We start from the raw sequence: 12,060 nt of genomic DNA on the forward strand, positions 1-12,060 counted from the left end.
CGAACACAGGCTTCCGTGACCAGTTACAGGTACCTTGAGCTTTCCTGAGAAAGACCTTGCAGGGTACATTCAGTGTAATCAATAACTGGAAGTATATGTGGTCGTAGTAATTTCTTTTTCTGATCAAGAGGGAAGAGGTTTTTATGGTATATTTTTGTAGGACATGCAGATATGCTGATGCCGTCTTGCACAGAGCAGTTACGTGCTCATTCCAATCTACATTTTCATCTGTTATTTCTTCTAGAACATATGCTGAGATAGATAATTTCCAACTAGGATTGAAGGTGGTAGGAATTCCTGATAATTCGGGCTAATGAGGCTAGAATGACGGGTCAGTACTGCTGAGATTTAGGGCGGGTTGCCCTTTAACCCGACAGACTGTCTCCATTTTGGTATCGCGCAAAGGTCGGTATTTACATTCTCGATGGCTGTCTTCAGGCCTATTGGTTTTGTACTTAGATACAGCTTGGTCACGTGGTATTTTCAGCAGGACAAAACTGATGACATATCATTGGCATTCAATGAACAGATTATAGAAACTAACAAAGAATCGTAGGACCTGTCTAAAACTGCCTGCCTCCTTTGAGTCTTCATGGTACCCAACATGACACATTGCTGGCGATGCGACATGTATGAGCGATACCATTACACTGCACTCGGCGAGAAATTTAGTCTGCTAAGTTCGGAAACTAAATGTCGGCAGTGTCAAATGATTTGCTGAAGTCCGAGCAGCACATGATAGTTGCCTCTTGTGTATCCATGACAAGCTTCAGGACATACTGTATGTTAACTTTATTAAGGCAGATATTGTGCTTCGATGTTTACGGAAGCATTATTGTTATTCCTCTAGTAGGTTGTCTGTAGTTAGGTAATTTGTTAGCTAGCCTCATAATGTTTATTCTAAGATCTTCGCCACCGCAAGAAGAATGTAAATAGGTCCGTAATCAGAGGGTACTGTTGCAGCGCCAATTTTAGGTAGTTCCTTAAATAGTCCATGTTTTCAGGCCTCAGTGAAGGCACTTATGGTTAAAGAGTGGTGTTAGATACCTGTACCTTCACCTACACCCATACTTCGCAAACCACCGTAATCTCCATGGCGGAAGGTATCTTGTCCATTACCTGTCATGTCCCCTCCTATTCCTGTCGCAAATAGAGCGAGAGGAAAACGACTACCTAAAAGCCCCCATACGAACTCTAATTTCTCGCATCTTATCTTCATGGTGCTTACACGAAAAGTGCGTTGGCGGTAGTGGAATCGTTCTGCAGTCAGCCTCAAATGCCGGTTCTCTAAACTTGTGCAGTAGTATCTTGAGGAAAGAGCATCGTATCCCCTCCAGGGATTAACATTTGAGTTCACGGAGCATCCGTGTAATACTCATGTACCGATTGAAACTGTCGGTAACAATGCTAGCAGTCCGCCTCTCAATTGCTTCGATGCCTTAATTTAATTTGTCCTCTGCGGGGATCCCAAAAATTCGAACAGTACTCGAGAATGCGTCGCACTGGCGTTCTAAACGCCGTCTCTTTCGTGGATGAGTTACTCTTTCCCATACTTCTCCCAATAAATCGAAGTCGAGCATCAACCTTACCTATAACCAAAATGATGTTTTCGTTACATTTCATACCGCTTTGCAACGTTGTGCCTGGATATTCAGTCGAAGTTGCACCCTACTAAGGCTGTATTTGAAGGTTACAAGACTGTCTTTCCTATTCGTCCGCATTTACTTACGCTTTTCTACGTTTAGAGCAAGCTGTCACTAGAAATGTTATCTAAATCATCTTGTATGTTCCCATAGTCATTCAGCTAGGATACCTACCCGAAGACCTCAGTGTCATCAGCAAACAACCGTAAGTTCCTGCTCACTCTGTTCGTTGGACAATTTATGTACATGGAGAATAGAAACGTTCCTATCACGGTTCCCAGGCACACTCCCGAAGATGTCCTGAACACACGCCGTCGAAAATTCTGTGCTGGGTTCTACTACTTAAAAAGCTTTCAAGCCACTCGCATATCTCGAAACCTCACACATATGCTCGGATCTTTAACAGTCTGCAGTTGGGCACCAAGTCAAATGCTTTCCGGAAATCTGGAAATATGGAATCTGCCTGACAAAATCACGGTTTGTAGAATATCACGTGAGACAAGCGGATGCTATAACTGTTATAGTGGCAGCAGTGATTCAATAGCAAGCTTCACCACTTGGACTGTGGTGCCATTGTGTCCAGTAGATGCTGATCTGATACGCATGACAGCTTTTGTGACAGTATTACCAGTAACATGGTTCAGATAGAATTTTTTGTGCTACAGTCGTTTACCACTATTAAGGAATCAATGAGTTTCTGTTTCGTTGCCGTTCAATTGTGGTTGTCAATGTGAAGTATCGGTTGAGTTCTTCAGTTGCGACAATGAAATCAGCTGAAGCTTTAACTTTCCATTTACCAAGAGAACGCAAGTTTTTCCTTAGGGCAGCTAGTTTGTTTTTGTTGTCTGTCAACGTATGGGCATTCCTGAGTTTTTCCTTTCTCACGGCTTGACTGATTATTACTGTTCTGCTTGTAGGCAAGACGATTTTCCGGGTTAGGGCATAGATTGTATCATCGGTGTCCCGAATCTCTCAGATTCATGAGCTGTTTTATTTCTTCAGTTAGACAACGCGCAGATTTCCTCGTTATTGTTTTGGTCCGTACGGGAGCACTTTTTTTCATAAACGTAAGTTTTTTAGTAAATCGAGAGGTTTTTCGTTTCCAAGGAAGGAACGGAAATGTCACTCAAACTATTTCTTGCGCCTTACTTGCAAATTCAGATAAATTACTGCATCTGAAGCCTCGGTATGTAGTCAGTTGTGTTTTCTTTCTGGGACATTGTACTGCATATTTCATGAAAATTACGTCACAGGCAGGCATGCCAGGTGCAAGTAGTTGAGAGGTGAAAAACACTGAGTTTGGGATTTAATTGTAAATATATGTACGAGAGGCTGACTAGAGCTTATACGATGGGTAAGAGAAACCTGAAGCAGTGACACGTTTGAAGAAGAAAGCACCTGCCAAAATTTCGCACTGGGTGGAACTATTGTGCAGACAATTTAAATGTCACCAGCTATGAACATGTGTTCGTGTATTGTTTCGAGACCTGAAAGAGCAATTTCGAAGCAGGCAACTACACGTAACTTAGGAAGTTTGTAAAAAACACATTTCAGGCACTTTCTGTCAAGGATTATGAACACATATTCTACTTATTTATCTTCATTTTTGTTCGATGTGTGTAACATAGTAGGTTAGAACCATAGAGTATGTATACCCCTATTCCTCCCTCTCGTCTGTTATATGTATCGTGTCTAAGAAACACGTAGTCGTCAGATTTACCGAGCTTGTCGGAATTCTTTGTTTGAGCCAGATCTCTGACAGAAATATAGTACGGATACCTATGTCTTCCAATCCATGACGGAACTCCTCGAGATAAGCTGCCAGAAACTGGATATTTGTACGTGCAATATGGAGCTTAGTGTATTCAGGTGCAGCACCTGTGAGGATACTGCTAATGGGGGAAAAAAATGGTTCAAATGGCTCTGAGCACTACGCGACTTAACTTATGATGTCATCAGTCGCCTAGAACTTAGAACAAATTAAACCTAACTAACCTAAGGACATCACACACATCCATGCCCGAGGCAACATTCGAACCTGAGACCGTAGCGGTCGCACGGTTTCAGACTGTAGCGCCTAGAACCGCACGGCCACTCCGGCCGGCGCTAATGGACACTTGCGACACTGAGTAAGCAATGAGCAGACTATAACAGAATACGCGAATGTGGGGCAGTGCAGGTTCTAGGAAGTGAAAGCGCTGGGTACCTTTAGGAACGAAGGAGGTCTTATGGCCAACGCCACAGGGATTAGCAGCAATCGTTAAACAGCCGAGAGGCGTCAAGAAAATAAAATCCCCACACAGAGCTAGAATAATCTGTTAACAACAGTATTGAAATCAAGATAAATGGAATAAAAGTAGAATGTACAATAATATTATTGGCTCTAACGGTGAGAAACAACAGTAATATGTACAAAATTGTTAAGGCTTTCGTGGCCACTTGTTGACAAACTGCCTATTGGCTTCTGTCTCGGGTTCTTCGGCCGACGTTCATCTAATGATTTTTCTGACGTTTCGCCAGCACGAGTACCTGGCATCGTCAAAGCTTCACCCTCCAATGCCGGTGGTGAACTGGAGCCGAGCTCGCGGCCGCAGACTATATGTATCTGGCGCGCTATTTCTATCAAGTAAGTAGCAGAATGCATCGAGACGACTGGGACAAGATCGACAGCATCACTCACAGGAGCATGCAGAAGGAACTCGAGCGCTGCACAGAGCGGCAGAAGAAAAAGTTTGGAAGATGCCGGAAGCAGATCGACAAGGCGATTCCCGACGTGTCACACACAGTGGTGAACCTCACTGAACGACAATTGACCGAAGAGGAAGTGTCTGTTCTTCAAAAAGGAGGGAATTTCGCTATCGTCTCGAGAACTATACCTATGGAGGACATCATTTCCAACACCGAAGCAGCCATTCGGACCCTTCCTTGTGACAGGGCAGAGGAAATACGCACGGAAACAGCCAGGATACTGCGCCGAGCAAAACCACCAGCTTGCAACCTCAAGAAAGAAGAGGTACAAGCCATTAAGAATCTCAACGCCGACAAGAGTATATTGGTACTGCCTGCCGATAAGGGAAATGCGACCGTCGTAATGAAGACCGAAGATTATGAGCAAAAGATCCGAGACCTATTAGATCCGACGACGTACCGAAAACTAAGCGCAGATCCGACGCAGCGTATCACTCGGAATACGAATCGATTAATCAAGGCGTCTTCTCTGCCGGCGGATATACAGAGAAACCTGCGCAACACAGAAGCCCCACCGCCTCGGCTGTATGGATTACCCAAGATCCATAAGAACAACGTTCCACTGAGACCGATCGTTAGCGCTCCTGGCTCACCAACGTATAAACTGGCAAAACACTTGGCCTCTCTGCTCCAGCCACATGTGGGGAAGACCGACACATACGTTAAAGACTCAGGACATTTCAATGAGAAGCTGAAGAAACTGAAACTTGCACCAAACGACATACTGGTCAGCGTTGATGTTGTTTCGTTATTTACGAAAGTGCTACTCAGTGACGCTCTGGAGCACATCGGCTACATGTACCCGCAAGACATCAAAAAGCTCTTCCATGCATGTCTCACCACGAGCTATTTCACGTGGAATGGCAATTTCTAGGAACAGCTGGAAGGCGTCGCCATGGGTAGTCCTCTCAGTCCAGTGGTGGCCAACTTCTTCATGGAACAATTCGAAGCACAGGCACTGGACTCGACGACTTGCAAACCTAAGGTGTGGTACAGGTACGTCGATGATACTTTCGTGGTGTGGAGCCATGGTGAAGAACAGCTCGGTGACTTCCTAAGACACTTGAACAGCCTCCATGCCAACATAACATTTACCATGGAAGTAGAAAAAGACGAGAAACAGCCATTTCTAGGTGTGCTGGTCACAAGGGACGGCGAAAACCTGGGACACAGCGTGTATCGAAAACCGACACACACGGACCGATACCTGCACAAACTGTCAAACCACCACCCGAGCCAGAAAAGAGGCATTATTAGTACGCTCGTAACGAGAGCAGGACGAATATGTAAGCCGCAACACCTCACACGAGAAATGACCTGGAAACTGTTCTGAGGAGCAATGGGTACTCCACAAATTATATTAGAAGTGTAACAGAGCCAAACACTCGGCGAAGTAAGGAACCAGAAAAAGAAATGTCGGGTACGGCCTCTCTGCCATACATTCCCAGAGTGACGGACAGAATCGGCCGTATATTACGCAAACATGGCGTAAAGACGATTTTCAAACCGACAAGGAAGATCAAAGAGTGTCTTAGATCGGCGAAGGAGAAAAGAGACCCACTTGCAATGTCGGGAACATACCATACCATGCACATGCGGAAAAGTTTATGTCGGAATGACTGGACGATCAATTAACACCAGGATCAAAGAGCATAAGCGACATTGCAGGTTGCGGCAGGTGGAGAAATCGGCCGTGGCAGAGCACGCACTGAATGAGACCGACCACGTAATAAAATTCGCTGACACGGAAGTTCTGGCTGTAGAGAAGCACTATCACACGCGCTTGTTTAGAGAAGCTGTAGAAATACAAAAACACGCGAACAGTTTGAACAAGAAAGAGGAAAGCCTTAAGGTAAACGGATCCTGGCCTCCCGTACTGCAGCTAACGACCGTCGCAGGTAGCAAGAGGAGAACCGCACCGGAAATGACCGCGGAGAAGCCCTCGGACGTTGGCGCGCCAGGTACATATAGTCTGCGGCCGCGAGCTCGGCTCCAGTTCACCACCGGCAATGGAGGGTGAAGCTTTGACAATGCCAGCCACTCGTGCTGGCGAAACGTCAGAAAAATCATTAGATGAACGTCGGCCGAAGAACCCGAGACAGAAGCCAATAGGCAGTTTGTCAACAATAATATGATAAAAAACTGATCAATGACAATGGGGTAAGACTAACAAGTCAACGTCCCCAAGTGTAAATAAACGATATTGATGAAATCTGGGAGTATAGCTTTGTTCCTACCTAGTTTCACTATTAAGAAGTAGAACGCAGCCCATAATGTAATCTAGCTTTAGAGGGAATATCTTCTAAATTATGATATGATGTTTTTAGTATAAAAGTTGACTTGTAATTAACGTTCTTGAAAATTATTTAAAGCTATTGTAATAATCTGAAATTTTGCAAACTACTACACCACAATTAATAATTTTGAAAACGTATAACTTTTGGTACAACATAATTTCGAGAAGCTTTCAAACCACGTAGATCCACGCGTAATGAAGCTGTGCGGCTAGGGGGTTAAAAGTCTCGTTGCGTTGCGTAATTGTATGACCACTGTCTTTCGTCGTACTGTGCACTACAAAAATTTCCATCTACCTCAGTACTGCATCTGGTCACCAGCCCGATTTTCTGCATAAGTTGATACTGTGCAGACGATGTTAACAGCAGCGTTGAAGAAAAACTACGCCAATACTTACATTTGCAAAGTCCGCCTAAACTCTGGTAGCAAGCTATCCTGTAATATAACGATTTTCGATTGGAGGGCGATTGTTTCGTTCTTTTAGAAAAAGTGTCAAAATTCGGCAACACGTTCTTTATTTCCTTAGGTTCAAAATTAAATAATTAGCCATCAGCCCGTATTTATTTAAACGAGTAATATAAATTTCCTCAGCTCACAGTTCATACAACCCAGTATACACGCAAAACAGCCAGAAATGTACTTAAGTCCTACCCGAATTATTACGTGATCTACAGTCGATGCTTTGCTACAATATATGAGTTTCACATTCGGTCTTTTTTTTTAGTGGATTTGTAACAAAAAAACTGCTCGCCAACTATTCCATGGATAAATATGAAACATGCCACGCGGAATTCTACAGAGGCCGAAAGTTCACACGCGTTTATCTTCCCAACTAAACACTTCACAAAGCTCAAATTTCCACAATCTGTCTGTAAATAAAACTGCTTTCACGGCAATACCATCCGGACGCGAAATACCAGTGACTTCTTCATTTTACTCATAACATAGACGGACGCGTCCTACGTGGCCTGTACGTCCAATAGCTAGCCAACGACTGACTCCCTGCCGTTCCTTCCAGTGCCCATAACTGCTTGATAGAGCGCGGTAAATGCTTGACTCTGATTGGTTGTTCTGAATGACCAGCCAATCAAAACAATCCTTTCAGTTCTTTCTCGCGCCAAAACTGTCCAATGCCAATCAATATTCACATATGCATTTACGTCACTTCATCATGCAAATCTTAATAAAAAGTTGAACAAAACCAACGAAAAGAAAACTAATCTTGAAGTGACTTTAGAAAATCATTACTCTACAAATGGCTATTCTGGCTGCCTTCTTACAAAAGCAGGTACTCTTGGACATACGTCATCAGCAAGGTAGGGAAATTACAAGTTTCATTGCAACTGCTTGCTTCACACTTTCCTATGACATAGTCACGTAAAGTTTAGCATCAGATAATATTGAATCTTTACGTATGTCCCACATATACACTCTTACTCACTCTCATTTATTCATAAAACAAAACAAATTGTTATTAAATAAATACTAACCCTTTTTGAATACAATGTTACTAAAGTAAAAAACAGTAGACGTTGTTAATTACAAAAAATCTAAATAAATTGTTGTGCCATTTAGTGAAATTCAGTAATAATTCCAAATGATACTAAGAGACAAACAGCTGTGAATCCTAACTGACTTTAATCCTATAAGTGTCGGTTTTTGGTGTTTTATGTAATTGTCTCTGAATCTGAAAGTATCTCAGCTAGATAGATGAGATTTTAACACAACCTTTCTGTCAGTAACAAAGGGCTGTATATTGACTTTTAACAAAACTGAATAATATTTAATACTGTTTATTTAGATTCTTACGGACTTCAATAATCTGTCGCTCGAACTAACACAGGTTGCGCTTCCCACGGCTAGGCTAGCGACAGGTGCGAGTGAGTCACGCTAAGACACCAGCGGCCTTATATTGCCACCGCCAATGGCTCCAAAGCTACTAGCCCGTACTTCGAAGTAGGTTACTGCAATAAAATGCTATTACGTATTGACTCGCGACGTTACAGGTGGTTTCTAAAATCCGATTTTTGGAAGATAAGCTGTCACTATGTGCTGCCAGAGTATTTAAATATTATGTTTTAAATTGTTGTTTTGCATTTCACATTTATGTCCTTCTTTCCTTCAATTTTACCGTTTCACATACATGTATTTTGTTAACTGATAACAATCAGTAACTGATTATTATGATGTAAAATCATTACATTAGTGATAATCTGTGAACAAATACTTAAAGCATAGCATTTTTTTACATCTGAAACATAAAACGAACGAAATTTCTTCGCAAAATGTACACGACAAACACAACGTAAATAAAGCTCAGCAGGATTTTCAGCTGTGAAGGTCACCCTCTAAATATCCCTATAAGCCTTACGAGCCAAAGCGAGAAACGTGAACAATTATAGCCGCAGGATGGCACCCAAAATTCTGCGTGGGTTACCCGCAGATATTGCTCAACACTGGTTTATGTATGCTACAAGACTATAGAACGCAGAAAGGCACGTCAGGAAGCTAATGGAATTTTACGATTGTTAAGTGGTAGTAAGATTAACGAATTTAGCAACAAAACTAAAGTATCCCGTTCTAGACGAAAGGCGTCCTTTATTCGAATCGTTGCAACGCAGGTAAACGTAGCACATCGTTACAATGAAAATTTTCTAAAAACGTTCAGTTTTGTGAGATGTGTCATTCCCAAACATTTCTTTACATTTAGAACCAGCAGGGCGAAACGATCAGTACGCAGGATACTATAAATTATGTATCCTACCTTCCTCATCAGGCTGTGAGGAAAGAAAGACTGAGATTTACAAAACGTTGAATTATTTGATGCTTCAACTGGGAAAAACAGTTCACCACCACTCAATGACATTTTGGACACAGGCTCGAATCTGTTGTGTGAAATATTGTCATCATGAATTTGCTTCAGGATGTTCCATAAGACAATCATTGCAAATGGCACTCAGGTATATTTACAACTGACGTAGAACGAAAAGGATAGAGATACGAGATTCCCCTGGTTCCATGTCGAGAAAAAAGATGCAGTTTGGCAAACTATGATGACATCATCATTCACAGGATTAATACACGTTTACAGTTTGGCCTCACATACACTAAGTTTCTCCTTTCAGCAACTTTGCGTGGTTTGGCTACACGACTTAGGGGCACATTATCCTGCTGCAGCAGAACTCCTGCTTGAAAGTACTTTCGTGGACGACTTTGCTGCCTGTTGCGAGGACGACAATAAACTGATATCCTTACAAAAGCAGCTGACAAGTCTGCTGAAACAGAAAAAAACTTTCAATGAAAAAATGGGATAGTATTTATAATATACTAGAGGTCATATGCAAAACGGATCAGCGAAAAGTTGAAGAACACACAGCAGTGTTAGGCATTGATTGAGACACGGAATAAGTTTTCTATCATTACCGTCCCGTAACCGATAAACTGCAGTATGACCCTGTTGATTAAACGAAAGTTACTGCACGTGACTGCGAAATTCTATGATTCTCTTGGTATCTTTTCATCAACATCCATTGTAGAAAAAATTGTTTTTCAGGGTATGTGATGCCTTGGAGAGTGTTCATGGAGCAGAGCTGTACATCAGAATCTCCCAGACTAAAAACACATTTGTTATTTTGATCGTAAGTAAAAGCAGTGTACCTTTATTAAAATGGTGACGCTTCCGCGCCTTGACTAAGTCTACACCTTCCTGAGTTCGCGAATTCTGAGATTTTTTCACCAGTTCTCCGTAATTGACATCGCAAACGCCAGAATGTGGAGCGATCCTATGTTGACTCTGGACTAGATACGGAGACACCGAAATTGCCAGAATACGTTTGCCCGTAGAGTAATTGATACCTAAGAGAGTTTGACGCCATTGCAGTGGCGACATTGTCCCATCACGTATGATCCTGCAGATCTGGTATTACGTGGAACATCAATGGGAAAGCTCCGCTCTTCTGTACTATGATGGAATGGACCTCCGCGGTAAAGTCAGCCACTTCACACGTGGTCTCTGGAAAAAATCTCTGACGATTCCCTTTCAGAGATGCGAAAGATATTGAAAATTCTTTCATTATTAATGCTTTGGTGTGTTCCATTAACGCGTCAAAATATAGAGCTTACTGGAAACATTACGCATAACGGCATGGATTATTGCCTTTGATCTATAATGTTCGACGCTCAGAAAATGTTAAGAGCAAATTCACTTTCCAAGAGTTAGAATCAGAAAAACGCAGTTGGATGCGGATGGTTCAGCATCGTAGCTTCCCTGCCAAATACCCAGCTTCCAACGGAATATGAAATTTAATGTTATAACAAGTTCCTTCGTAACGAACTTGTACGACTTGGAAGACGAGTTCAGTTTGCAGAGTCTAAGATACAAGAAAAGCACCCACTACTCATAGAGTATACCCACCCATTCACAAAACTACTCATTCGACAGAGGCAAGTACATTTACACCAACTAGGAACTACTATAGTGGTGTCGAAATACGCAACGACTTTTGAATCTTGAAGGTAAGAGAAACGGTAAAAATGATCATACATACGTGTCTCCTTGGAAACTAAACAGAAGTGTCCGCGTATCCGAGGTATAAGGTCCTCTACCACCTGACAGTATTGAAATCACCAAGCCATTTTCGGTAACTGGGGTAGATTTCGTAGGTCCAATTTTCGTCAAGCTCGATAACTTGTTTCGGTGCTATAACCTTCTTTTTAGATTTTCTATAACAACAGCTCTCCAATTTGAACTAATGTTAAATGTGAAAACAAGCAAATATATGGTGCCGTTCCCATATTACCGGCAAGAGGGGACTGCCAGGGACTATACTTCATGTCGCGCACAGAAATAAAGCACCTCACTCACCTCTTCGAGAACACGAAGACCTATCAGTACTTGACTCACTAAGGTGTTTCTTTGAAGCTTATTGTACTACGTGCGGCTTGGTGGATGAGCTTATGGTACGAACTGAGAAACGCTATCTGAGAAGGACTTTGGAAAACGATAGTAGAGGAAGAAATATTTAGGACTTTATTGGTAGAAATACACTGAAGATCCAAAGAAACTGGTACACCTGCCAAATTTCGTGTAGAGCCACCGCGAGCACGCAGAAGTGCCGCAACACGACGTGGCAGGGACTCGACTAATGTCTGAACTATTGCCGGAGGGAACTGACACCATCAATCCTGTAGGTAAGTCCATAAATCCTTAAGAGTACGAGGGGATGGAGATCTCTTCTACACAGTGCGTTACGAGGCATACCAGATATTCAGAATAATGTTCATGTCTGGGGAGTTTGGAGGCCAGCGGAAGTGTTTACACTCAGAAGAGTGTTCCTGGTGCCACTCTGTAGCAGTTCTGGACGAGTGGGTTGTC

The sequence above is a fragment of the Schistocerca americana genome, chromosome 6, assembly GCF_021461395.2.
Source record: "Schistocerca americana isolate TAMUIC-IGC-003095 chromosome 6, iqSchAmer2.1, whole genome shotgun sequence".
NCBI lineage: Eukaryota > Metazoa > Arthropoda > Insecta > Orthoptera > Acrididae > Schistocerca > Schistocerca americana.